The sequence below is a fragment of the Peromyscus leucopus genome, chromosome X (genome assembly GCF_004664715.2).
Source record: "Peromyscus leucopus breed LL Stock chromosome X, UCI_PerLeu_2.1, whole genome shotgun sequence".
Taxonomy (NCBI): Eukaryota; Metazoa; Chordata; class Mammalia; order Rodentia; family Cricetidae; genus Peromyscus; species Peromyscus leucopus.
In genome coordinates this window covers 109,309,408-109,336,384 of record NC_051083.1, presented here as the reverse complement: position 1 = coordinate 109,336,384, position 26,977 = coordinate 109,309,408, and the positions used below count along the sequence as shown (strand labels likewise).

The following is a 26,977-nucleotide window of genomic DNA, read 5'->3' as shown; positions in this document are numbered from 1 at the left end:
ATTTGACATTTTTCCGGGGTGGGAAAAGTGGTTTGCAGATGTTCTTTTGTACAGATGAAACATAGGTTAGGAAAACAGCATGTCACTTCTAAAGCCATCCAGAAGGGGAATGCTGAAAGCATTCACTAGGAAGAACCTAAGTCACCTCAGAGTCCTACTAGGTAAGAAAATACAAACTTGTGTTGCTTTTCCATGTTCCAATGTATGGGAGAAGAAAAAAAAATGAACAAAAAGAAACCCAGTAGACATGCAGCAAACCTCTAGTGCTTAGATTTGTAAAAAGTGTTCTAAGCTAGAGTACCTACAATGAGTTCTCCAGTCATTTCTGCCCAACAGATTGCTCTAGTATTCTCCAGGACAAGATAGGATAGGTTATTTTTTTTTTTTCAAGAAGTTGAAAATCTAAGGTTCTTTGTTTCTTCCATTATGGCTACCAAATCCATTTCACTCACTATCTCCCAAGCCTGCTGCTCCAGAGACAAAAGTTCTCTTGGCAAAAGCAAAGTCCACTGTCATCTGTGAAGGGGGAAATGGGGTAAAGAATGGGGAATGCCTCCAAACCAGTGCCCAAATAAATCCTATAGTTGCTATGTTTACAAAGCAGGGTGATGAATGCCTCTAGATAAGATCATAAGGACCAGAACAAGAGTTATTGAGGACAGGGGCTGGGTACAGTGACTCCTGGACTGTGAACAAATTGACAGAGGCCAGCTATGTCCTCCTGACCAACTCGGGATGTGGGACAAACCATTCTCTCTGACAGAAAGAACAAATGCTTGCTAGGTGTGTACTAACCTACTGCATTGACAAAGACAATCCAGGTGCCAGAAAAAAAGGAGGGGAAATAAAGAGTGGCAATAAAAATAATATTTTATTCCTCCCCCTCCTGCCCTTCCTTCTCCACACAACCCCCAGTACACTTTTCCTCTTTCTTTCCCTACAATCAGAAAAAAAAAAAAGAAACTTTGAAGGACAGGAATTGAAAGGGGGAAGATATAGGTAAAAACAAATCACAATAGGAATTTCATAGAATTGGTTAATTCTCCTTAGTCTTCCTCTTCGTCCTCATTTTCCAGTTCTCATTTACCTTCTGACCTTTTTCTTCTTCGCTGGCATCTTCCTCTTCCTCATCATTGACATCCCCATCTTTATAACCTTTGTCATCCTCCTCTCCACTCATGTCCTCTTCCTCCCCTTCTTTTCCTCATTGTCTTCTTCCTCCTTTTTCATTACCTGGGTATAGTCATACTCCTCATCCTCATCTTCCTCACTGTAATCCGTTACTTAGCCCTCAATGTCAGAATCAGGGACATCTTTGTTATTTCTGTTTAGCCTCTGAGGTACATGACCTTGGGCAGGAGCTTGAACAACTCTTCCCTGTAGTCATTCAGGCTGATCACCTCTCAGTTAAACAGATCTAGGCTCTTGAAATTCTCTAACTTCTCCAAGGACTCTCTTGTGCTGAAGTCTTTATTTTGTTGCCACTTAAATTTTAATTCTTAAAGTTCAGACATTTTTTTCTTCTGCCACTACTTCCAGGCCCTCTGAGATTCTGGTATCACTTAGTTCAAGCTTCTCAAGTTTAATTTTGGTTAAGTTCGCAATGAGGAGGGGGAAGGGGGAAGATCTATGTTGATTGTACCTAAGAATTCCAGTTTTTCAAACTCCTCTCTTGAGGCCTTGGATTTGGCCTTCAGCTGACCAACAGTTGTCAGGACAAATGCTTTCACTGCAGAGGGCGTCTTCTTCCGCTGTTCAAAATGAATTGCTTGTCCACTTCCATTTCTCACTCTTTGTCTCTGAAGAGGATCCTGTGCCAGCAGAATTAAATCAATAAACCCACAGCTATGCCTTTTAGGATTTGGAAGACTCAACCAGCTTCACTGGGTCCTTCTCCACTAAATTTTTATGTAGAAGTCCTAAGAGCAGATATCTCCATCCTTATTTTAATGGTGAAAAAGGTATAATATAACACCACTAACATGTTTGTTTACTGTAGATTTTATTAAATATTCTTTAAAATATCCCTAATAGTCTATTAAAGTGTTTTGAAACATCAATGGATGTTTACTGTTTTGAAAGTTATTTCTGAATTTATTCAAATAACATATGTTTATAGTTTTGTTATTTGGATAATTGAGTTAATTACATTGGTTAATAATATTACTGATAGATAAGTATTTCGTTTCTAGGAGAAAATCAACTTGCCCATGATATTTATACATTTTTAAGAATTCATAGAACTGGTTCACTATTTCTTCTTTTACTTATTTTAGTTTTTAAGATTATAATACAATTATAACATTTCCTCCTTCCATTTCCTCCCTCTAAACCCTCCCATATAACCCTGCTTTCTCTCTTTCAAATGCATAGGCACTTTTAAAATTTTGTTGCACAGATATAGACATATGCACATGTGCATGTATGTACATATGTATCCCTCAATATAACCTGCTTAGTCTGTGTAATGTTACATGCATATTTATATAATGTTTGTGTTTTCAAGGCTGTCCATTTGGTATTGGATAGCCAACTGGTGTACTCTTCTTCAGGGAAGTCTATTTCTCCTATTTTTCAGCAATCCTTAGTTACTTGTAGTTCTTTGTGTAGGATTGAGGCCCTATGACTTTCCCCTGTCCACGTTAGCATGTTTATTGTTTTATCCTAGTTCAACCCATATTTAGAGAGACTGGTAATGCCACGGCCACATGGCAACTTACAGATTAATAGAAATGGGTTCAGTTATAAGAGCTAGCTAGCAAGACATCTGCCATAAGTTATATAATTGATTATTTTATAAGTGGCTGTGTTACTGCGGGGCTGGGCAGGACCAGAGAAACACAGACCAGGGGACCGGGTGGGACTGGAGAAAATTCTGGCTACAGGCATAGTGTTTTCAGGAATAGGTATTAACCGTCCACCTCTTCAAGACAACTAAAGTCAATAGTAATAGCCTGTAATGCTTTGGAAGTCTCTTAGACAATATTGGCCTACAACCATATTGTAGCAGGAATCTTAAAAGTTCTTATTAATAAAATCAAACCTGAGGAGAGTTATTGGGGTCAATGCTGGTAGATCAGAGAGACAGAACAAGCCACAGCTATCTCACCTTGCCCGATCCTCAGCTGGTCTTGTCTCCTCAGACTGGAGGCCTCTGAGTCCTCATCCGGAATGAATCTCAGCTGAACTGAACCAGCCAAATGCTTGTAGTTTCTGGTCGTCACGCCTTATATATCTTTGTTTCTACCACCACTCCCTGGGATTAAAGGCTGGCTTTCTGGGATTAAAGGCGTGTCACCATGCTTGGCTGTTTCCAATGTGGCCTTGAACTCACAGAGATCCAGAGGGATTTCTATCTCTGGAATGCTAGGATTAAAGGTGTGAGTGCCACCATTTTCTAGCCTTTGTATCTAGTGGCTGTCTGTTCTCTGAGCCCAGATAAATTTATTAGAGTACACAATATTTTGGGGAACACAATACCACCACACCATATTGACCTACAACACAAAGGAAGGCTTCTCATGCCTGGTACTTGGATTTTTGTTAGATCTAAAATGAAATTTTCCCACCTGGGTTTGCAGTGCTCTTTCCATGAGGCTCACTATGTCTTTTAAGAATTATTGCATGAAATTAATGTGCAATTTTCTTCTTTCAAGTTGCCCTTGTCAAATTTTTGAAGCATGATTACAAGTGTCACTAAATAAGCAGGTAGGTTTCCTTATTTTAATCTTGAATTTTGTTCATTCAGAGCAAAATGTATTGAAAGTCTGACAAATTTTATATAAATTACATATTATATACATTCATGCACATGTGCACATACATGTGTATGTGCTATATCATTTTAGACATTTCTATGTATTTAATGAAAAGGTGAATCATTTTGAATTTTGATGTCATTCATAGCTCAACTCCTCTGTAAATAAAGAAGTGCAATTCAAACTAACAGCACTTTATGTACTTGCATAATCTCAAACCTTCTTTATGACACTACGTTTCTACACAAACTATATTAATCCACTTTATACAAAAAATACAGGAATAGTTAATTTTATTTTGTCAGGATTTCCAGAAATGATTATTGCAAAATAAATTTTGTACCTTTGCTTTATATTGAATATTCCTGATATAATATACTTATATTAACTCTCAAGTGTAAATCTGAAGGTCTCACTGATTATTGGTAAGTAGCTCACAAAGAAAGAAATAAGAAGGCCAAATAGAATTGATTGGCAATTAATACGTTACTCTGTATTCTCAGGGAAAATCCAGAGATTTAGAGAAAACTAATACCTTTGCATTAAAAACAGTGGAAATATAAATAGCTCCTTTGCGTTTTGCTAAATCATATTGGTAGTAATTAGGTTAGAGGAGAAAGGCTAACTTGCTTTATTCTAATTACATTGTAATGGATAATAAGAATGTGTTTTGATTGGTAGGAGGGTCCATGACTGAACATAGTGGGTCCTGATCCATCCTAGACCACAGTCTATACCACTGACCAAATGACAGAAGTGTTTAGGCAATCATGTTCTTATTCATGAAGCACAGGGAATTCATGAAATTTTATACATGTCATATGTCATCATCTAGTTTCTCAAAATGCTTTCCCTTGTTGTCTCTAGAACCTTACCTTCCTGGTGGATGATGAGCAATAAGGTATTTTCTGGATCTAAATTTAAAGTTACCACATGTCAGTGATGAAACTCTGCCAAATACTGTGTTCCACGGATTTGCACTTGTAGCTTTCAGAACTTATGAGCACTTCTTAATGATTTAACTTGTTTTGAGCCTATAATTCTGCAGCTCAATATGCAAGATATTTTATGATAATAAATCTGCACCTTAAAAGATTATTACTGAACACAAGAAAAGTGAAAATAAATAATTACAAAAGAAAATTATATTCCTTGGTGATTCACAGGAGGATTTGTCTACAAATAAGATAGCCCTAGGTTTCTCTAATAGAAAAGCAATTGTATAGTAAGTAACTCTGAGGCATAAATGTTCTCATTTAGTGTGAAATGATTTGCTCTAAATTAATTAGGTCCCTTGGTGCCTAGGGTGCTAAAGAAAAATTTTAAAAGAAATGTAATTGTACAAATGGTTTAAAATTGATCATTATATATCATATTTGAGAATAGATATTTGGAGTACTAGGTTTTAAAATTCTTAAAATCAAAGATTCTACTATATATCACAATAGTAGTAATTTCCTCACTTTGTCACAATTTCAAAATACCCCTTAGCCATTGAGGAACAAACCTGAAACTACATCTAATACTTCATAAATTTTCACCAGGATGCTTCCCTGTTGCTTCCAGCCTCATTTTACTGGGCACTAAGCAATTTTTCTCATTGTTGATTAGCATACTCTTTGCATAGTGACAGGATATGAGATAAATAAGACTGAGCCCTCTAAATTTCCAGTTGTATGCCAACTAGAATTTGAGTCTCATCAAAGAAGCCATACATGTGGAACTTTCATTTGGTGAGTAGAGTCTGCATGGTTTAAAGCAAGGCCATCTTGCTTGTGTAAAATCTTATTATTTGACCTGTTAGAGTAAGGAACACATTAATACTTGAATGTTCAAGAAGGCCCTTTGTGTTATATGTAAGGATCTAGCAACAGACATTTCTGGCCAAATAAACATACAACAAGTATTTGCTGGATTAGCAAATGGCTATAAATTCTTCCTGATATTGGTAGCAGTTCCTCAATTCATCCAGGACTTACTTGTCACCATCAGAGTGAACAATAATGTTTTCATTCACCTCTAAGTGGCATAAGGCAACATAGAACAGGGGTTGACAGACCACAACCCTCAGCTAAATGTGGCCTAATCTTTGTTTCTGAATGGTTCAGAAGCTAAGGATTGTTTTTGATCTTTTAAAATTGTTAAAATAAAAATAAATCAGAAGAAAGTCTTTTGTAAAATGTGAAAATTATATACAGTTTCTGTACCCATGAAAAACAAATTTACTACAGCATGGTATACACATTCATACACTTAAATGAGGTTTTTGTAATGCAAAGATATAAAACATTTACTAACTGACTTGTAGCAGGAATCTTAAAGATTCTTATTAATAAAATCAAACCCGAGGCGAGTTATTGGGGTCCATGCTGGAAAATCAGAGAGACAGAACAAGCCACCACTATCTCACCTTGCCTGTTCCCCAGCTGGTCCGTTTCCTTAGACTGGAAGCCTCTGAGTCCTCATCCAGAATGAATCTCAGCTGAACTGTGTTGCTCCAAAGCCTGAAAGCTTAACCAGCCCAATGCTTAACCAGCCAAATGCTTCTAGTTTCTGGTCCTCATGCCTTATATATCTTTTTGCTTTCTACCACCACTCCCTGGGATTAAAGGCTGGCTTTCTGGGATTAAAGGCGTGTCACCATGCTTGGCTGTTTCCAATGTGGCCTTGAACTCACAGAGATCCAGAGGAATTTCTATCTCTGGAATGCTAGGATTAAAGGTGTGAGTGCCACCATTTCCTAGCCTTTGTATCTAGTGGCTGTCTGTTCTCTGACCCCAGATAAATTTATTAGAGTACACAATATTTTGGGGAACACAATACCACCACATTTCCTCTCTTTTTGTCTAAAATTAAAAAAACTTGTAACTAATACAAGAAAAACTATCCAATAAGTATATACAATATATACAGCCCAAACTTACATTAATGATGTCTAGTCCATTAACATTTGACAGATTCAGATGAAAACTCCATTATATATATTAACAATGTCCAGTCCAGTAACATCTGATAAACTCAAACCAAAAAATTTTCATTACTTATCTTATGTAAAACAAGTAGTTCCTTTTTAAAAGTAGATTCCATAATCTCCCTTTTTATCTTATCATATCCATATTCTCTCTTTTTTCTTTTCATAATAGATTCAGTAGTCTACCTTTTGTCATTTTTATATCTTCCCCTTTTTCTTCAGCGTAGATTCAATGATCTACCTATTTATCCTATTATTTCTTTATCCTTTTTTTTTTTTCCGAGACAGGGTTTCTCTGTGTAGCTTTGTGCCTTTCCTGGAACTCACTTGGTAGCCCAGGCTGGCCTCAAACTCACAGAGATCCACCTGGCTCTGCCTCCCAAATGCTGGGATTAAAGGCGTGCGCCACCACCGCCCGGCTCTTTATCTTTTTTCTCAGAGTAGATTCGATGATCTATCTCATATCTATATTCTCTTTTTCTTTTTGCTTTCTAGGGGTAAAGATATATTTAGGGAATCTTGAAAAGAAAATTTTTGGGTTAATCATCAAGTCCTGTATCATTTGTCCAGTCTCTGCATAATAGGAAAGTTCAGGGCTTGTTTCAAGTCTTTGTTCAAGTAGTCTGTCAGGCTGGATCATCTCAACTAGTCCTCTCGAAAATGTCCTGACCAGTTTGTAGTCCAAAGTCGATTTTTCCATGGGGTTAATCGGCTTAATGGCTTTACCATAGTCCATGTGGAATCATCATTGTAGGATCCTGTCATCTTTTTGAAGATTTCAAAGTCACTGTTAGGCATGGTCATGGTTTCCTGCAGACTTTTTTTTTTTTTTTTTTTTGCCTCCTCTGTGGTTTGGAGCAATCACAGTCTGATAAATGTCTCTCTCTCGGAACCATGAAAATTCTTCCCTAGTACAGGAAATCTTCACAGCAATTTCTCCCCACCATTTTTCTTGCCAAACTTTTCCAAACTGACCTTTGCCGATGCTTTCTTGTAACACGATGGTCCTGGCAATTCTTCTCTGAACCAGCAGCAGTAAACCCTTCGTTCCAGGTAGCAGCATCACCGCAGTCACCAACACGATGAGAAGGAGCTGGCAACGTGGAGGAGTAGCCACTGCTTCCATGGTCCCACCACTGTTTGTGGCTCAGTCCGGGCCAAAGCTTCTCCCAAGCCTCCTAGGCCAGCCTCAAACTCGGGATCCTCCTGCCTCTGTCTCCTTCAGCAAATCCAACCAGCGTGTGCCACCACAACCGGCTGAGTGTAACTTGGGCCTGAGCTGGGGCTCACAAGGCCACAGGCAAACAGCTTTTTCATGAATTCGTAACACGAACGTTGGGCACCAGATGTAGCAGGAATCTTAAAGGTTCTTATTAATAAAATCAAACCCGAGGCAAGTTATTGGGGTCCATGCTGGAAGATCAGAGAGACAGAACAAGCCACCGCTATCTCACCTTGCCTGTTCCCCAGCTGGTCCGTTTCCTTAGACTGGAAGCCTCTGAGTCCTCATCCAGAATGAATCTCAGCTGAACTGTGTTGCTCCAAAGCCTGAAAGCTTAACCAGCCCAATGCTTAACCAGCCAAATGCTTCTAGTTTCTGGTCCTCATGCCTTATATATCTTTTTGCTTTCTACCACCACTCCCTGGGATTAAAGGCTGGCTTTCTGGGATTAAAGGCGTGTGTCACCATGCTTGGCTTTTTCCAATGTGGCCTTGAACTCACAGAGATCCAGAGGGATTTCTATCTCTGGAATGCTAGGATTAAAGGTGTGAGTGCCACCATTTCCTAGCCTTTGTATCTAGTGGCTGTCTGTTCTCTGACCCCAGATAAATTTATTAGAGTACACAATATTTTGGGGAACACAATACCACCACACTGACTCTTTACAGAAAAAAGAATATTTTCCAACCCTTAACCTATGAGATTGATGAAATGGTTTTCATAAAGATATCTACTAGAGGAAACTGTGACTACTTCATTCTACCTGAGCTTATAGGCCTTATAATATTAACAGGTGCTGATGCACAAGAATAGAACAGTGACTCCTGCCATAATTGTCCACATTCAGAGAAAACTGCAGCTATAGCTGATGCCAGATGTTTAAGGAATGAGACCTGAAATGAAACTACAGAAGTCTTTATAGAGAAATTATATAAGAGCCACACCAAGGATTTGGCACAAAGCTCAAGCAAAAGAACGATTTGTTTTTAATTTAGTATATAATTCCTGGGATGGGTTTTTAACAGACACATACACAGAAACTCAGTTCCCATAAGACAATTTTCTACTCTAGGGCAAAAACTTTCACTTCCTTAAAATCAACATAGTGTCAAACAGTGAAAGGACAAACTACATCTTATTTTATCAACACTAAGTCATATAGAAAATGTTGACAATATATTTACAATTATATTAGGAAGTTGTGGGGTGATATTTCCATCCAGATGAGGTAAGTATGTAAGTTAGGGATAGAGGAAGGCAATATCAGATTTTGAATCAAAGAAAATAGAGATTTCAGTACCATGGTCATTTTTAGGTTTAAAAGCTTCCAATGTGGTCTGTGTTAAAATAATACAAATGAAAGTGAAGTTTAACTAATAGAGTTCATTTAACTAACGAAGACAATGAAACCAGATATTTCACTCCCTGAATGGGATTACATTTGGCGGTTATCTAGTTAATTTGATTCATTGGGATTTGTAAATTGGATCATTCAGAGTCCAAAGTGAAATGGTGATTTAAATGCAGCCCAATGGCCTCTAGAGAAATAATCAATTCCTTAGAATTCATCTGAAGAATTAAGTTTTATCCTAATTACTCACCTGGAGAATTAACTAGAATTTTGAAGCAGTTGACTGGGGAAAAAATAAACCTGGTCCTTCCATTTAGACAAAACCTCCAGGGAAAACCTTTGGGAACATTTGAGCCATTAACAACAAGCCTGAAGCCTATTTTCATGATAAAAAATGTATTCAATTATGTAGCTTGGTGGAGTTAGAAGATCTATTCACTTGTAACTTAGTATTTATGAGACTCTACCATCTATCAAATACTTGTGAAATAATTAAGTACAACAATGTAACATGCAAACAACAAAATAGGTTGTATGCCTTCCTAGAATTTATGTTATTTATTGAAGTGTGATTATCTGTGTGTGGGGGACAGTGCCTGGACATGTTTATGAATGCTTGCATTTGTGTGGTTCATGTTGGTGAGGGTGGGTATGTATATGGGAATGGGCACATAGGAAGGTACAAAGTTGGTCTCAGATGTCTTCTTTAGTCACTCTACATTTATTTATTTATTTATTTATTTATTTATTTATCTATCTATCTATCAATCTATCTATTTATTTACTTGTTTTTTTTTTTTTTGAGGCAGAACCTATCTCTGAAACTGAAGCTCATGAACATTGGCTAATATAGGTAGTCTGGTTGCCTTGAGAATTTCCTGACTCTGCTTCTGGAGTACAAGGATTACAGGCAGACACCTTGCCCATTCAGCTTTTATGTAAGTCCTGCAGAACCAAACGCTGGTGTCCATAGTTGCTGTCAAGTGCTTTATCCACTGAGCAATCTTGGAGCCTGGACTGTGAAATATTTTTATAACTTGATGTGGTGGTACACACATTTAATCCCAGCACTCCGGAGGAAGAGGTAGGTGGATCTCTGTGAGCTCAAAGTCATCCCAGTATACATCATGAAATAATTTCATTGCTTTATTTTTAACTATTTTAAACTTATATATATAATATATATATAAAAATATATATATATAATAATATATATATATATATATGAAAAGCAATCAGTGAGGTATCATGGTATATTTCAATACATATATATAATCGTATAATTTATAAACCATAATATATATTACATCCTCACATATATCTCATTTCTTTATTGTTAAAATTTTCAGTATCATTTTCCATACTCTTTAAAATATATACAATATTGTTTTCTTCCTTTTCTTGGCTTTTTGAGACAGGGTTTCTTTGTGTAGTTTTGGTACCTGTCCTGGATCTCACTCTGTAGACCAGACTGGCCTCAAACTCAGAGATCCACCTGGTTCTGCCTCCCAAGTGCTGGGATTAAAGGCTTGCACCACCGCCACCCAGCACAATATTGTTTTCTATAGTTATTGCATAACATAATACTAAAATGTCTTCATTTCAGTGGGAATGGAACTCTGTACCTACTAATCAGCCTTTCCCCATCCTCTCCTACTCCTCCTAGCATCTATTCTTCTTGCAAATTCTAGGACATCAACTTCATAATCAGCAGATCACGGAGACTTGTCTTTCATGGGTGGCCTATTTTATTTAACATAAAATCTCTACTTCATACTATTGCTGTCACAAATGACAGGATTTCATCTTTTTTTAGCTAAATAGTAATCTGTTCGGCAACAGCTGATAGACACAGGTTGCTACAGCTCACAGTTTTATGAAATAGGCACAAATAGTAATTAGCACAGAAATAATTTCAGGCAGGGGCACATATATATAACAAAACAAAGTAGTCTAAAAGAACCTAGGATGAGTGACACTGCTTGGATACTATGGAAACATCAGGGGTTCAGAAGTTACTGGCTCTGGGTTGAAAACCAAAGGCCTGGAAGAAGCTGGCATGGGAATATGTTTGAGGAGTACACCCAAATACATAAAATCAATCCTGATATACAAGCAGATTTCATTTACAAGACTATATTGTCATGCTCATCATCCAATCTCAATCAATACTCTGAAAAAAATGTGAAGGGTAACTATGATGCCTAATTATTATCATTATTTTAATATACTTATGTGAGTTACTTCATTTTTTAATAAAAATCATAACATTTCAATCTCATAGATTATGGGTATGTTATTTTATAAGAACAAAGGTCAAAGGCTCAGGAAGACCTAACAGTGAATATAAATCCACCTAGAGAATAGTCTCATGATTAGAGACAGAGAACCTGGAAGCCAGAGTTTTCATGCTGAATATGCAAACTCCGTTCTATCTTAAGTCATATCTGAAATTAATAAGAGTCTTTGGATTAATTATTATTAGCCACAGACAATATATAACATTTAGTATTTGCCACTTTAGTTTTCCTCTGAGCATTGATAATGCTTATGAACAAAGTAGAGAACATGACTAACTTCATACAGTGTTATACAAGATTACCCAGGTATTGTTTCTATACCTCTCTTCTCTCCAGGAATTGAAGCCTGGCAGATAAGATACTAAGCATGCATTTGGACCACTTTGTACATGTTCATTTCTCTTATTGGTTTATTTATTAAGTCAAGATAATTCTTTGAACATAAAAATTGTCATAGTATAAAATTTGAAGTAGAGATTTGTTTCATTAGCTTTGGTTTGGATTTGGATTCAGCTGCCCTAGCATCAATGTTAACATCCGCATCTGCACTGGATCAAGCTTGTGGGATATCCATTGACTTTATGTCCATAGTAAAGTAGTCTACATCATTTTGTTTGTGCAAAATGCACTGGGCTATGGTTGATAGGTTTTTCATTTTCAACTCACATATGTAAAGCATTTTCAATATCAACAAGCTTTAGCTAACAAAGTCAGCAATTTATGACAAGCAAACAGCTCTGCTTACCTTTCATTTGTCAAAGGTTGATGAAAAACATCTATATTGCTTGTTCAGTCTGTTAATTTGTACATTTTCATCCCAGCCATACTGACAAGTTATGTCCTGTCCACTCATATTAATCTGGAGGAATGTGTTACCAATAAGAAGTTTCAACTCCTTTACATGTGACATAGAATACAAAAAAAGTTCTTTATAAAACAATATTTGAAATGTTAACTATGTTTAACATTATATATGTGGCATAATTTAGATGAACTTATTGAGCACAAAGTTCAAAGACACTGGTTTCATGCTCTCAGGATTGTAATTTGTTTATTTCAAAATGAGTGAATATTAAGTATCTCCAAGGAACATTTCCCTCCCTCCTTTGAGGGAGACCTCAAACTTATGATCATCTTGAGATAAAATGAGAGGTAGCAAGAAAGAAAGAAGGATGGATGAAGAAAGGGAGCGAAGCAGAGAGAGGGAGTGAGGAAGGAGAGAGATCAATTGTAGGCTTTTCAGTGGTTAATAGTGATAAGAAGAAATGATATGGAAATAAGGACAGACTTGAAAGGTTACCAGCATCATGTTCATTATAAAAAGCAATCATAAAGTATGCTTAACATGTATTAAATTTAAAATTATTATAAGAAAACTCAAAAATTTCCAAAGGACCTAGATAATATAAAGTTATTCATATTTGTTTTCTATGCTTAAGCCATAAGCGAATGAATCATGGCAATTTATTATCCTGAAGACATTCAAGTTACAAATATTACTAGAACAGTGAATTTTATCATGGATAACAGGCTAATGACTATGGACTTCTTATAAAAGGATATGAGCAGCTCAGCTCTAGGTCTAGTGTATAGTAGATGCTCAGCTATCGATTGGTTAATAAGCTATTAGTTCTGCATATGTAATTTGATTTTTTAATCCAAAGATGATCTGAACAAGTGAAATAGTATATATATATATATATATATATATATATATATATATATATATATGAAATAGAATAGTATATAATACACAAGTTAATGGCAGAAGAGGAATGAGATCTCTGATAATTTGAATTCAAATCCAGTCATAGAATTTTCTTCCATATTACTGTTCTTATAATTTATAGTTCTTCCTCCTTCTGTTCTAACTTATTACTTGTATTGAGAAGATATAAGAATTTTATGATTTTTTTATCATCATAAAACTTTATTGTAAGAACAAAGCATCAATACTATACCAAAATATAAATACCTACCTTTCAAGCTTATCACTTATCCCTCCCCAAACAGGTCAGTATGCATTTACTGTCCCTTTTGTAGGTCAAATTCCCCAATTGAGGTTTGGAGCTACTGCCAAGCACTAAGCCTTTGCTCATTAAGCAGCTTTTGGACATCATATTCTCTCAATAAGTTATCAAGTCAAGTTCCTTCCCCTATATTAATTTTCTGCTCTTATGAGATATTACATAGTACTTCTGGAAGTGTTATTTTCTTCATGTGCTGGCAATAAGATTTCATTAAAGTTTGCTGGGTAAAATACAGTATTCTTATTTGAATTTTGACTTCACATGAGCAAGTATTTTTTCAGTATACATATATTTGATTATAGTAAACGTTTGCTAAATTACATAGCTCAAAATTATCTGTTATGGCCTCAGAAAATGGCTCAGTGAATAAAGTGGTCATTGCAAAAATCATGAGGAGTACAGTTCAGATCCCCAAAACACATATAAATGTTGAGTAAGCATGGCAGACCTACCAATAATTCCAGCACTCAGAATGTGGAGATAAAGGATTTCTGGAGCAAACTGAATAGCCAGACTCACTATCTTAAATGCCTGAGTTCAAGTAAAAGACTACTTCAATACTTCAATATAATATAAAAGATGGAGAGCCTGGGACCTTCACAGACATGCATGCGTATACACATACATTCATATACATGCACACACACACACACACACACACACACACACACACACGAATTAAAAAATAAATAAATATATGAATAAAGTTAGTATGTCATATAAAACACTAGAAGATATCTGTTTGTTTCCCAAGAACCTGTTCTTCACTGTTTTACTTTAGTAGTCATGTTTAGTGTACTTACCAACCTTCATGGAGTGCTAGTAAATCTTCAATACATTACTGTGGACAAATCGGTGATTTACTTGGCCTGAAAGCAGATTAGTGCTCCAGGAATAACAAGAACCTTCCTCAGAGCTTTTCAGGAGCTAGGTTGAAATTTCCACTCTACTTTTCAGTCTATTCAAATATATCTGTCCTTTTGATACACATAAAAACATGTGTCCCTGAAAGCTAAGGAGTATTATTTTCTGTAGATTCTTTATGAAAATATTTATCTTTACCATTTTTCAAATGTAAAATTATATTGTGATAGAAAGCATGCATTTCCAAGATATATACCCTATAATACTACTGTACAGATTTTAAAATCATTCTTTCCAATCCAACTACTATGGTTGGGAATGAGTCATTGATCTATACCATGCCAAAACAAACTAGAGAAAAATAAAATAATCAATTCACTATTTAATAAAAAATATTTGTGGGTACTGCAAATATGTGGTATACAAGTCTATATGTAGTCAAAGTACCTATACATATAAAATTAAAATAAATAATAAAATCTTGAAAAACCATTTGGCTAAATCAGTTTTTCTCAAATAATTGTTTCAACAAAAGTTAAATAAAAAATGTTTAAAGATTTAAATTCTTATTAGAGAACACAGAATTCTATTTGTAGCTAGAGTTTTCCTGCCTTGCACACAGTCAGGACAAATCTTTGTCACCCGCCAGTCCCACAGCCGCTCAGACCCAACCAAGTAAACACAGAGACTTATATTGCTTACAAACTGTATGGCCGTGACAGGCTTCTAGCTAACTGTTCTTATAGCTTAAATTAATCCATTTCCATAAATCTATACCATGCCACGTGGCTTGTGGCTTACCAGCATCTTCACATGCTGCTTGTCCTGGTGGTGGCTGGCAGTGACTTCTTCTGCCTTCCTGTTCTTTCTTTTCTCCTCTCTGTTAGTCCCGCCTATACTTCCTGCCTAGCCACTGGCCAATCAGTATTTTATTTATTGACCAATCAGAGCAACACATTTGCCATACAGAACATCCCACAGCATCTATTTTTTTTGTGATAATAAAATGTTTCTGTTTGCCAAAATTTGTTTTTGTGGAAATGAAAGAATTTGGCTCTTAAAGTGCAAAGGAAAAAATCATATTACCTCCCAACTTTCTCCTCTAAACTGGCCTGCTGTTTGTGTTTTCTAACTAAACAGACTGCTGTCCTTATGACTATCTACAAATCTGAAAATACTTTGACTCCGGTTGATAATTGTACTATTATAATGTCTTATATTCATTCTCATTTACCCTTTCAATATGGATATGCAATATCAGTATTCCCATTGTGCTGTTGGAGATTCAGAAACAGTGAAGACACATTTGATTTTACTATTGAGACAGATTATAAACTTTGTTGTAAATCACGTATTTTAATTCTTATTGAATTATTCTTAAAATCTGCATTGCTGCACAATTCTTGGCCCCACATATCTATTGATAGATGAATTATTAGATGTAAAGGCATAAGGCTTTATTAGAAGATGAATAGGTAGGCAATTATAGCAGTAGGAAAGAAGTGTTGGTATATGTACTAATTCTTATAGATATGTGCTTTATTTTCAAACAAATAATGTGTTGAGCAAAGAAAGATTTAACAAAAATATTTTGTGTTATATTGTCCACTTCTGGATTAAGTTAGCTAAGCTGTTGGAGCTGGCTAAGGGTCACACACTTAATCTGGTTATAGTGTTTGCCTGCCCATTAACTAGGATGTATTGATTTTTTTCTAAAGTTGGAGAATACAGTGACTCAGAATCTTTAGCCTCTGATTTAATCAACCTCAAATAAACACCAAACTGAAATGATTTCTCAGTTTATCAAATAATATCACTCAAGTACAGACTATCATTTATCACTGTGGCATATCCAGGCCTCTAAATGAAGGTAAGTACAAATTATCTAGTCAAAGTTTTTGGTGGAAATGTATAAAAACACCAATTTGCCATTCTACTAAACACCCAATATTAGTCCTACTTGTTATTAAAGGGCAGAAATAGTTAAGCAAAATCTTTCTTGGTGGTTGTATTATATATTATGTTTATGGTTATTGCAGAATAAAATATTAAGTGGTGATTACTATTAAAAATAAGTAGTAACATATATATCAATCTGACTTTAAAATGCATAGTCTGTTTTAAAACAAAATTTCTGCAATAAAATTTGGACAAAATGTCAAAAACCTTCACCCAAAGCAATCATTTAATACTCAATCCTCTCATGTGAGTACCCATTCCTATTTGTCTCAAGTTCTGAAATTTTAAGACCATCAGTTTAATTGCTAATAGAACAGCTAAAGTGGATGCTAGCTACTTTTGAGATGAGGCTGTTGCAATGCAGAAAATATAAAGTGCATTTATGAAGACTTTCTCTCAATTGCTCTGGTTAGACCTGGAGATGCTGAAAGTTTTGGAGCTCTGTCTTCCTAATGATAAAACAATTTATACAAAATTAAAACATTGCATGTTGACTAATCAGTTGATCTACACCAATGCCCTGAAATCTGTGGTTCTAACCATAGTATTAGACCTATTGTTCTTGAAATTGCACCACTAAAACACTTCGAAAAATGCCCAATAAGTACTTTGAAAACAGTTATTAGATTATTTTAATCCACCAATCAGATATCTAAAAATGTATAGATGTAAAGCAAAGGATGACCAGACTGCAACTCACAACTCCAGGGAGGCTACCTAGTAAACAGGACCCAAGAAAGACACAGGGATCGCACAATGACAGAGAAATGGAGATCTACATGAGCAAACTGGACATGAGGGTAGGTAATGAAGGGCAAGGATCAGAGGGAAGAGAGTTAGGGGAGCAGGAGGTCCCAGCTGGATCAGGAACAGAGTGGGAGAACAAGGAAAGAGATATCATGATAAATGAAGACCCCATGGGAATAGGAAGAAGCAAAGTGCTAGAAAGGTCTCCAGAAATCCACAAAGATACCTCCACAATAGACTACTGGCAATGGTCAAGAGAAAGCCTAAAATGACCTACTCTGGTGATTGGATGGCTGAACACCCTAACTGTAGTGATAGAACTCTTATCTAGTGACTGATGGAAGCAGATTCAGAGATCCATGGCCAAACCCCAGGTGGAGCTCCAGGAGTCCAATTGGCGAGAGAGGAGGGATTATATGAGCAAGAGATATTGAAACCATGATTGGAAAAAGCACAGGGACAAATAGCCAAACTAGTGGAAACACAGGAACTATAAACTAATAGCTGAAGATCCACCATGGAAGTGGATCAGGCCCTCTGGATAAGTGAGACGGTTGATTAGCTTGAACTATTTAGGAGGCCCCCAGGCAGTGGGACCAGGACCTCTCCTTAGTTCATGAGCTGGCTGTTTGGAACCTAGGGCCTATGCTAGGACACTTTGCTCAGCCTTGGTGAAGGGAGAAGGGGACAGGACCTGCCTCAACTGAATCTACCAGGCTGAGCTGAATCCCCAGGGGAGTCCTTGCCTTGGAGGAGGTGGGAAGGGGGGGTGGATTGGGGAGAGGGCAGGGCAGTGTGGGAGGAGGGAGGACAGGGGAATCCGTGGCTGATATGTAATATTAAATTTTTTATAAAATAAAAAAATCAAAAAACAAAAATGTTATAGCCTTGCCTATATTTACATAGAATGAAAAATGTTGTGTTATACAATCAACTACTTATTGCATGATCTCAGTTATTACATTTGAGTTGGTTTCACCATGTTTGCATGTTCATTCTTGGTCACATACTATCAATGTTCACCTGTTTTCTGCCTTTGGACTTCATGCAAATTGATCTTGATGATAAGGAAGGATAATTCACATTAAATGTAGTGTTTTCTTGATATAGAGTGGTTTTCTGGAAATAGAGGTATATTATTCTGTAAATATCTAACTCACTTCCAATTATATAATGAATTTTGTGGAGATTTATTAAAGAAATGATTTGAATTTAATTATTTCAACTTGCAGAACTCTCTCTAGGTATGGTAGTATAATTTAATTATTGCTGCTCGATGTTGTTTTTATATTACATAAGATTGATAAATATGTTTAATTGGATTGCCCCTTTTAGCATATTAAAGTTATTAAGGAGCTCATTCATTTCTAAATGTGTAGTTTTACATTTGAAAGTGAGCATGGATATATTTCTCACTTTGTTATACTGCATTATTGTTTCTGAAAAGTTTTTTTTAGTCTATATAAAGCAAATCTGAGGTGCCTACAGTAGAGCACTCCAAAATGAGTTTGGAGTATTTTCTAGAAATTTTCACTACACATATATCTATAGACACAAACACACAGACATACTCAGAGCCACACACATACACACATACACACACACACACATACACACACACGCACACACACATGCACGCACGCACGCACATGCACATGCACACTCATGGAGTGGGTGGCTGCCAGCTGGAAAAATAAAAACAACACACTTACATATATTGTTTTTAACTCAGAAAAATAATTACCATTGGATGTATTATTGATGTTCATTCCATAAAAGTTGCACACATTCTTTAATAAGGAAATCTGTTTTAATGTACATTCTCCTAAAATGATTTGAACATAGGTATTTGTGTGCATATGTCTCTACTATTATCACAAGCAACTGGTAGTGTATGGAACCTATTTTAGGTAATACATGTCTAGTCTTATGACCTTCAGTATTATGTTAAATTGAAATTTGAATAGTAGTAGCTATACTTTTGGAAGTATCATGAGCAAGAGGAAGAAACATTTCATTTTATATTTCTAGTGGCTAACATAATGTCTGACAGAAAAAGGCATATATTAAGCTAAAGAATCAGTAAATAACTGAATTAACAATCTTAGTTTCTCTGCTGTCAATACTTTGCTTCTGAATCTTGAGACAGTCTTTTAAGAACTGTGTTCAATACTTAAATTGCTTCATCTTAAAAATATTTATGAGAAAGCAGAGGTAGATCAATGGTTAAGAGTAGGTGCTGTTCTTCCATGAGATCTAAGTTCTGCTCACAGCACCCAAAGCAGGCAACTCACAACCACCTCCAGGTCCTTCAATGCCCTCTTCAGCCTTTATGGTCACTTTACATTTACACACAAGTAAAAAATGAATTATTACTAATATTAAAATCCTTGAGACCATTTGTCTGAACTATTTCACAGACATTGATAAAAACAAATAGAAATTAAAATGTTTTGCTGAGAAGGTAGCTTACCCAGTATATACATGCACAGTCTTCAGTGTAATCCCCAGTGCAATAAAATAGATAAATAAATAAATAAATAAATAAATAAATAAATAAATAAAATGCCTCTTTTTATATGCACAAGTATCTGGGTAATAACTTCAGGATATCCAGGAATTACTTTAAAATATGCCACCTTAAAAAATAGGTGAAATTATGTACATGTCCCATTCCTAAGCTCTGCAAAAGGAAGCTTTTTTTTTAATGAGGTCTGAGAAGGATATTAATCTATAACTGTAGAAATATGAATGCAGGAGGCACTTTAATAATATGTCCACTTAACAAAGTAGAAGTAGTAGGTTCACTGCTGGAGCCTATGATCACCCCAGCCTTAGGTTCTTGGCCAGATTTACATTACTAGGCACATGTTTCTTCCTGTGGAGTAGACTTTATATCCATGCAGAAATCAGTTGGTCACCCCTATAGCATTCATGTACTACTACAGTCATGGATGTATCTTGTCATGTCAGTCATTATTGTAGCTCACAGTGTTCATTGCTGTATAACAGTCTTGATGACCTCCCTACCCCCACATCTAAGTGGCTGCATAGCACCTTCTGGTACTGTGAAAGCTAGCCAGCAGGAAGATTCCTTCTAACTATCAGTTTGATTTCTCTGTGTCCTGAGACCAAAGTGATGTGTGTTGTCTTCAACAATGGGATTTTACCATGAACTTTTGATTGGTAACCAAGAGCAATGACAATAACTTGGGTGTTTTGGTGGCAGGTGTAGGGGGCTTCTGTGACACTCCTGACCAACAACTGGAGGAGAGGTAGGCCATACCTGATCATGTGTTTTTCAATGAATCTATATTATACTCCTCTCCACAAGGCTTAGAGAACATGGGGCAGAAAGACTGTAAGAGTCAAAGGGCAGAGAGGACTGTGCAAAAAAGTGTCTTCTGAACAATGAAGGACCATTGCACTCATGAATACACAACAGCCATGGCTGCCTGCCCAAGGCCTGTACAAGATCAAGCCAATCAACCTTCCAATCAATTGATGTACAAGGGGCTCTCTCACAAGTCCCTAGTCCTAGGTAGGGAACTATTGAGAGTTAATGGCTTTGGAAGGACAGAGAAGCAGTTTTCTTCAAGGGTGTGGTCTCAGGAGGTCACAATGGTCCATTAGATAGCTCCACATCCATGAGTATAGAGTACATGGCAGCGCAAATTGAATGTGGTATGTAATATTTATTTTAAAATGGAGTACAAACTTGGAAGAAAGAAGGATGTGGGGAAAGGATCTGGGCAGACTTAGGGAAAGGTTAGGAGGTTAACATGATCAAAATCTATTGTATGCATGTATGAAATTCTTAAAGAATTAATAAAAATATTATATTTTAAAATAATTAAAGCATTTAAGCAAAACTAAGTATTGTTTTAGGTGATCAGTATATAGGCATTTATTATACTGTTCTTTTCAATTTTATTCAGGTTTGAGATTTTAAATAAACTTCATAAAATTTAAAACATACAAGACACATAAGTCTGCAACTATGGGCTCTGTTTTATTCCACATCCATTTTATAAAATAACATTGTAACTTCATATAAGTTCTAATTTATGTACTTTTCTAAAAGTTCACGGAGTTGTATAGAGTTTGTGGCTGGCAAATATTTCAGTGGCTTCCTTAAACTAGCTATGTGATGTTTTTATTCATGGGTTACTTAAAATAATGTTATTTACTAACATGATTGAAAGACAGAATATATGATTACAAAGAAATATGAATATTTTGCCCTTCCATATTCTGTATGAACACAATCAGATATTTGATGAAAGGTCATATTGGACTTGGGAAGCTAGTTCACAAATTTCCTCTATAAGAGCATCTGGATAAAATGAAATTTAACTTCAATCCAAAGGTCAATTAATACCATGTTATAACATGATAATTCTCAATGTGTTTTCTATGGATCACTAACAACAGTATTCCTGGGAATTTATTAAAAGTACAATTCCATAGTCTTTACCACAAATTTACTGAATCAGAAACTCTGGAGGTGGGATGCCACATTTTCTGTATTTGTACCAAATTTACCAAATGATTATGATAGGTCCCCAAGGGTAAGAATATGCTTTCACTTGTTGAGCTATAAGAGAGGACTGAAATGCAATGTGAAAATTTTCTGTTCTTAGGGGAAATCTAAGAGTCTGCAGCCATCCTAGACACTATAGTGATTTCAAGACCAGTCAGGGGTACAGAGTAAGAACTTGTCGCAAAAAATCTTTCATTACCATTATGATGTCATATGAGATGTAAATTCTCCTCTAACTGTGTAGTAGGAATCACTTAAAAGATATCCCAACACTGATGTCTCCATATTTAGAGCATTGTTTATGATTGTTGAGTTGGTTGTTAAGGTTTGAGAACATATTTTAATAAACTGAGAGACCTAATGCTTGCACCAGTGACCCAATCCACACAAAATATGTTTACTGAATAGAATGAGAACTTTCACTGTGCTGATATATGTACATACATTATTCCAATTGTATTTGATGGCTTATTACCTATTATATCCTTTACAACAAAGATATTCTCTAACTATGCTTCAATAATGTTTGGAAGGTGGGTGGCAGCAATGTGTAAAAGTACACAACTTACTACACTGCAATATTTCATCCAGATATCACTTAACTTGGAGCTAGTCACTGATGCACTTCAATTTTGGCAAAAAAAAAAAAAAAAAAAAAAAAAAACCAAACCATAACCTTTAGATTTAAATTCCCAAAAGGTATATAATAGCTCACACAATTTTATCTTCATATTTTAAGATAAAGAAAAACGTGTGATATCTTTAAATTAAAACTATTAACTGTAGCTAGAGTTTTCCTGCCTTGCCCACAGTCAGGACAAATCTTTGTCACCCACCAGTCCCACAGCCGCTCAGACCCAACCAAGTAAACACAGAGACTTATATTGCTTACAAACTGTATGGCCGTGGAAGCCTTCTTGCTAACTGTTCTTATAGCTTAAATTAACCCATTTCTATAAATCTATGCCTTGCCACGTGGTTCATGGCTTACCGGCGTCTTCACATACTGCTTGTCATGGTGGCAGCTGGCAGTGAATCCTTCTGCCTTCCTGTTCTTTATTTTCTCCTCTCTGTTAGTCCCGCCTATACTTCCTGCCTACCCACTGGCCAATCAGTGTTTTATTTATTGACAAGTCAGAGTAATTTGACATACAGACCATCCCACAGCAATTAACCAAGGTTATTCAGAGCAATCCATAAAACTTTTCACTCCACTATTAACTTATCAATTTACAAAAGATGATATTTCTATACAAGTACAGAAATAAAAATTTGGAAACCTTTTTTCCAATTGAATACTTGGTATTATATATGCATTCTAAATTAAAGATCATATAACCTTCTCTTCATACACTTTAAATGAACATGGCCATTTTTCAATGATAGGTCGTTCATGTCTTATGCTATCACATTGCAAGTGTTCCTAATATTCATTGAAACACAGTTTCAAACTTAGCATCACAGATAGCTTCTTTACCTGCTTTCCATATTATTTGTTACCCCACCAAAATAAAAATGACTGTTTCCAATCCAGACAACTAATATGTGAAATTCGCTGGCACTATCATGCTGGCAAATAGAGGATATATCCTCAGTGTTGCCAACTGTGGTAGATTTTACATTTCCAATGCTTTATATCATGTTTGCCTTGAATTTATCAAATTCCAGATCAATTATGAACTGAAAAATTCCCAATGTCATTAAAATGGATTTTTTATATTATTGGGTTTTAGGAAATTTTTCAAAAAGCAAGGAGTAAAATCCTGAGAGCCCTTGTGTGTTGTGAAGATGTTTCACATCCTAGTATCTTTAACTGGCATTTGCACCTATGGATTTAGTGAGGAATCAAATCTTATGGAAATGGACCACTTTATTATCTTGCTTTATTTTTTCCTAAATCTCTATGAAACATTTTAACTGAAACCCACCTGTGAAGGGCTTGATTGTCAAATATAGAGCATTTTATATGTTGGAGCTATTTTGATTTGGGGACTCTGAGTAGAAAACTTCGCTGTCAGTGTGGAGACAGGTTAAAATCAAGTTTGTGATAAAGGTAAGGTTCAGGAAATTCAGAGGTACCATGATACTTTTGAGCTTTGAATGGCATAGGAAGTAACCTCAGATAAGTCAGGAGGAGATAAAGTGACTCTGAAGACAGGGGATATTGATAAATTTGATATAAATAATCCAAGGACTCTTCCATTAGCCCCTGATATTAACAATATACGATATTAAAACTGGTAAATTCAGACATTCTAATTAAACAAATACTTCTGAAGTATTTTGTTCACTAGAAGAGACAGGCATTATATAGTAATTAGAATAGAAAGTGATAGAGATAGATACAGTTTGCAATGACTTATTTTGTACCTTTTGTTTGTGTGTACATGTTCATGTATGCATGTTTATGCACGTGTGCTCATGCAAATGAGAGGAGAGGTCAACATTGGTTGACTTTTCTTTTTTATTTATTTAAGAAAATTTTTATTCATTTTACATTCCAACCACAGGTCCCCCTCTCATTCCCCCTCCCACTCCCCATCCCAGCCTTCTTCACCCCTGACCCACACCCATCTCCTTCTCCAAAAGGGTAAGGCCTCTCATGGGGGGTCAGCAAAGCCTGGTAAATTCAGTTGAGACAGGACCAAACCCCTGGTCCCTGCATTAAGGGTGAGCAAGGAGTCCCAACATAGGTAATAGGCTTCAGAAAGTCAGTTCATGCACCTGAGATAGATCCTGATTACACTGCCAGGGGCACCTCAAACAGACGAAGCCACACAACTGTCTTCTGTATGCAGAGGGCCTTGTCTGGGCCCATGCATGTTCCACAGCTGTTGGTCTAAAGTTGGTAGATTTCTCCACCATGATCTTGAAATCCGTTTCTCATATAATCCCTCTTCCCTCTCTTCCACTGGAGTCCCGGAGCTCTGCCTGATGCTTGGCAGTGGATCTCTGTATCTGCTTCCATCAGTTACTGGATGAAGTTTCTAGCTTCTCTGGAGCTATGGGTTGTAGTCTGGCTATCCTTTGCTTTACATCTAATATCCACTTATTAGTGAATACATACCATGTTTGTCTTTCTAAGTCTGTGTTACCTCACTGAGGATGGTATTTTCTAGTTCCATGTATCTGCCTGCAAATTTCAGGATATCATTTTTTTCACTGCTGAGTAATACCCCTTGTGTATATATACCACATTTTCTCTATCTACTCTTTGGTAGAGGGGCATCTAGGTTGTTTCCAGGTTCTGGCTATTGCAAATAATGCTGCTATGAACATAGTTGAGCAAGTGTCCTTGTGGCATGTTTGGGCATCCTTTGGGTATATATGCCCAAGAGTGGTTTCATTGGGTCTTGAAGTAGATTGATTCCCAATTTTCTGAGAAACCGCCATTCTGATTTCCAAAGTGGCTGTACAAGTTTACACTCACTCCTACCAACAGTGGAGGAGTGTTCCCCTTTCTCCAAATCCTCTCAACATAAGTTGTCATCAGTGTTTTTTATCTTAGCCATTCTGACATGTGTAAGATGGTATCTCAGAACTGTTTTGATTTGCATTTCCCTGGTGACTAAGGATGTTGAGCAATTCCTTGAATGTCTTTTGGCCATTTGAGATTCTTCTGTTGAGAATTCTCTGTTGGGATCTGCAGCCTATTTTTTAATTGAATTATTTGTTATTTTGATGTCTAGTTTCTTGAGTTCTTTATGTATTTTGGAGATCAGTTCTCTGTCAGATGTGAGGATGGTGAAGATTTTTCCCATTCTGTAGGCTGTCATTTTGTCTTATTTACCATGTCTTTTGACCTATAAAAGCTTCTCAGTTTCAGGAGGTCCCATTTATTAATTGTTGCTCTCAGTTTCTGTACTACTGGTGTTCTATTTAGGAAGTAATCTCTTGTGCCAATGCGTTCAAGACTACTTCATACTTACTCTTCTGTCAGGTTCAGTGTTGCTGGATTTATGTTGAGGTCTTCGATCCATTTGGACTTTTTGGTTTTGTGCAGGACGATATATTTGGATCTATTTACAATCTTCTACATTTTGACATCCAGTTATGTAGTTGGCTTTTTCCAAACACTCCTCACCCTGTTTTTTGAGAAACAATCTCTCACAGAACCTGGAACTTGCTAAGATTTTTAAACTAGCTTGCCAGTAAACCCCTGTGCACACACTCTCTCCTACCTTAACTTCTTGAATGTTGAAAGAGTACAGGTTTGTCTCAATGCTCTTAACTATGAATAGGTACAAGGTTCTATAGGAACTGAGGTCATATTCACTAGACAACTAAAACCCATGTTTACTCATTAAACAAACATTTATTGTACACCTCCTATTTCTCAGGCCTAAGTAAAAAAATGCAATGGTACACAACAAAAAATTAACTCTAGCTTCCTGAAAGCTTACAGTCTGAGGGAGGAGGAAAATTGAGCTCCCTGGTTGTGATCAATTTAATCACTGAGAAACTCTGTTGACTGGGGATAGGGCCTCATCTTTTACCTGATTTGTTCATGTATATATATATGTGCTTATATGTTCTTCTATGTATTCATGCTGTGTATTCTATGTGTTCATGTTGTAAATATGGGGCAGGTAATGTTAACTACTACAAAAAAAAGCACAAATCACAGTGAAATCTCATTGTGTAAAGAGACAGCTGTGTGGAGAGCTGTTGACAGATTCTGGACCCTTCCTCTATGCCTTTCATTTTGGCACATAGCCTTTTCCTACAATGCATTCTCCTATGTAATTTTAAGGATTATATTTCATCTCCATAAAAAGGTTTCTATCATCCTTAAGATATTAAATATCTTTGTCACCTTAGTACCTATCATATGTCTGTTCAATATAATTTTCTATGCTTATAAATTATTAAATAATGGAGCACATTCAAAGTGAGCTGAATCACAGGTTTTCCAAAATGTCCTGTATTCGGTTTTATTACTGTTATAAAAAAACCTAGAGTGGCATAACTTTAAAAAGAAAAGGGGTTTATTTACGTGATAGGTCTTGAGCTTGAAGGCCATGGTTTCAAGATCAGGTTAGCTCTTATGAGGGCTTCATGGCAGCAAGAGCTCTCAAAACCCTGAGAGATCACAGCCATACAGAAGGCAAGCATGGAGGAACTGCTCTAGTGTCTTCCCTATGAAGAGACTTCTTCCCTGCCTACTAATGTGCAGACGTAATGCCTTTCCATACTACAAATTTGTGGAGAATGCTCTCAAGACCTGTATCT

At 36.3% G+C, this 26,977-nt stretch overlaps 1 protein-coding gene and 1 pseudogene across 4 annotated transcripts in view; one reads left to right on the top strand and one right to left on the bottom strand.

Annotated features, from left to right (window-relative positions):
- Positions 1 to 26,977, top strand: part of Tenm1 (teneurin transmembrane protein 1) — an 829,897-nt gene that overhangs the window by 180,546 nt on the left and 622,374 nt on the right. The window contains exon 1 of one of the 4 annotated variants that reach the window (XM_037199395.1): positions 19,777 to 20,477. The exons of the other annotated variants lie outside the window; for them this stretch is intronic. The gene's annotated coding sequence lies outside the window, so the exon portion shown is untranslated. Of the gene's footprint in view, positions 1 to 19,776; positions 20,478 to 26,977 lie in introns of those variants that run through there. 4 annotated transcript variants of the gene reach the window in all.
- On the bottom strand, positions 893 to 5,253 carry LOC114701503 (annotated as a pseudogene).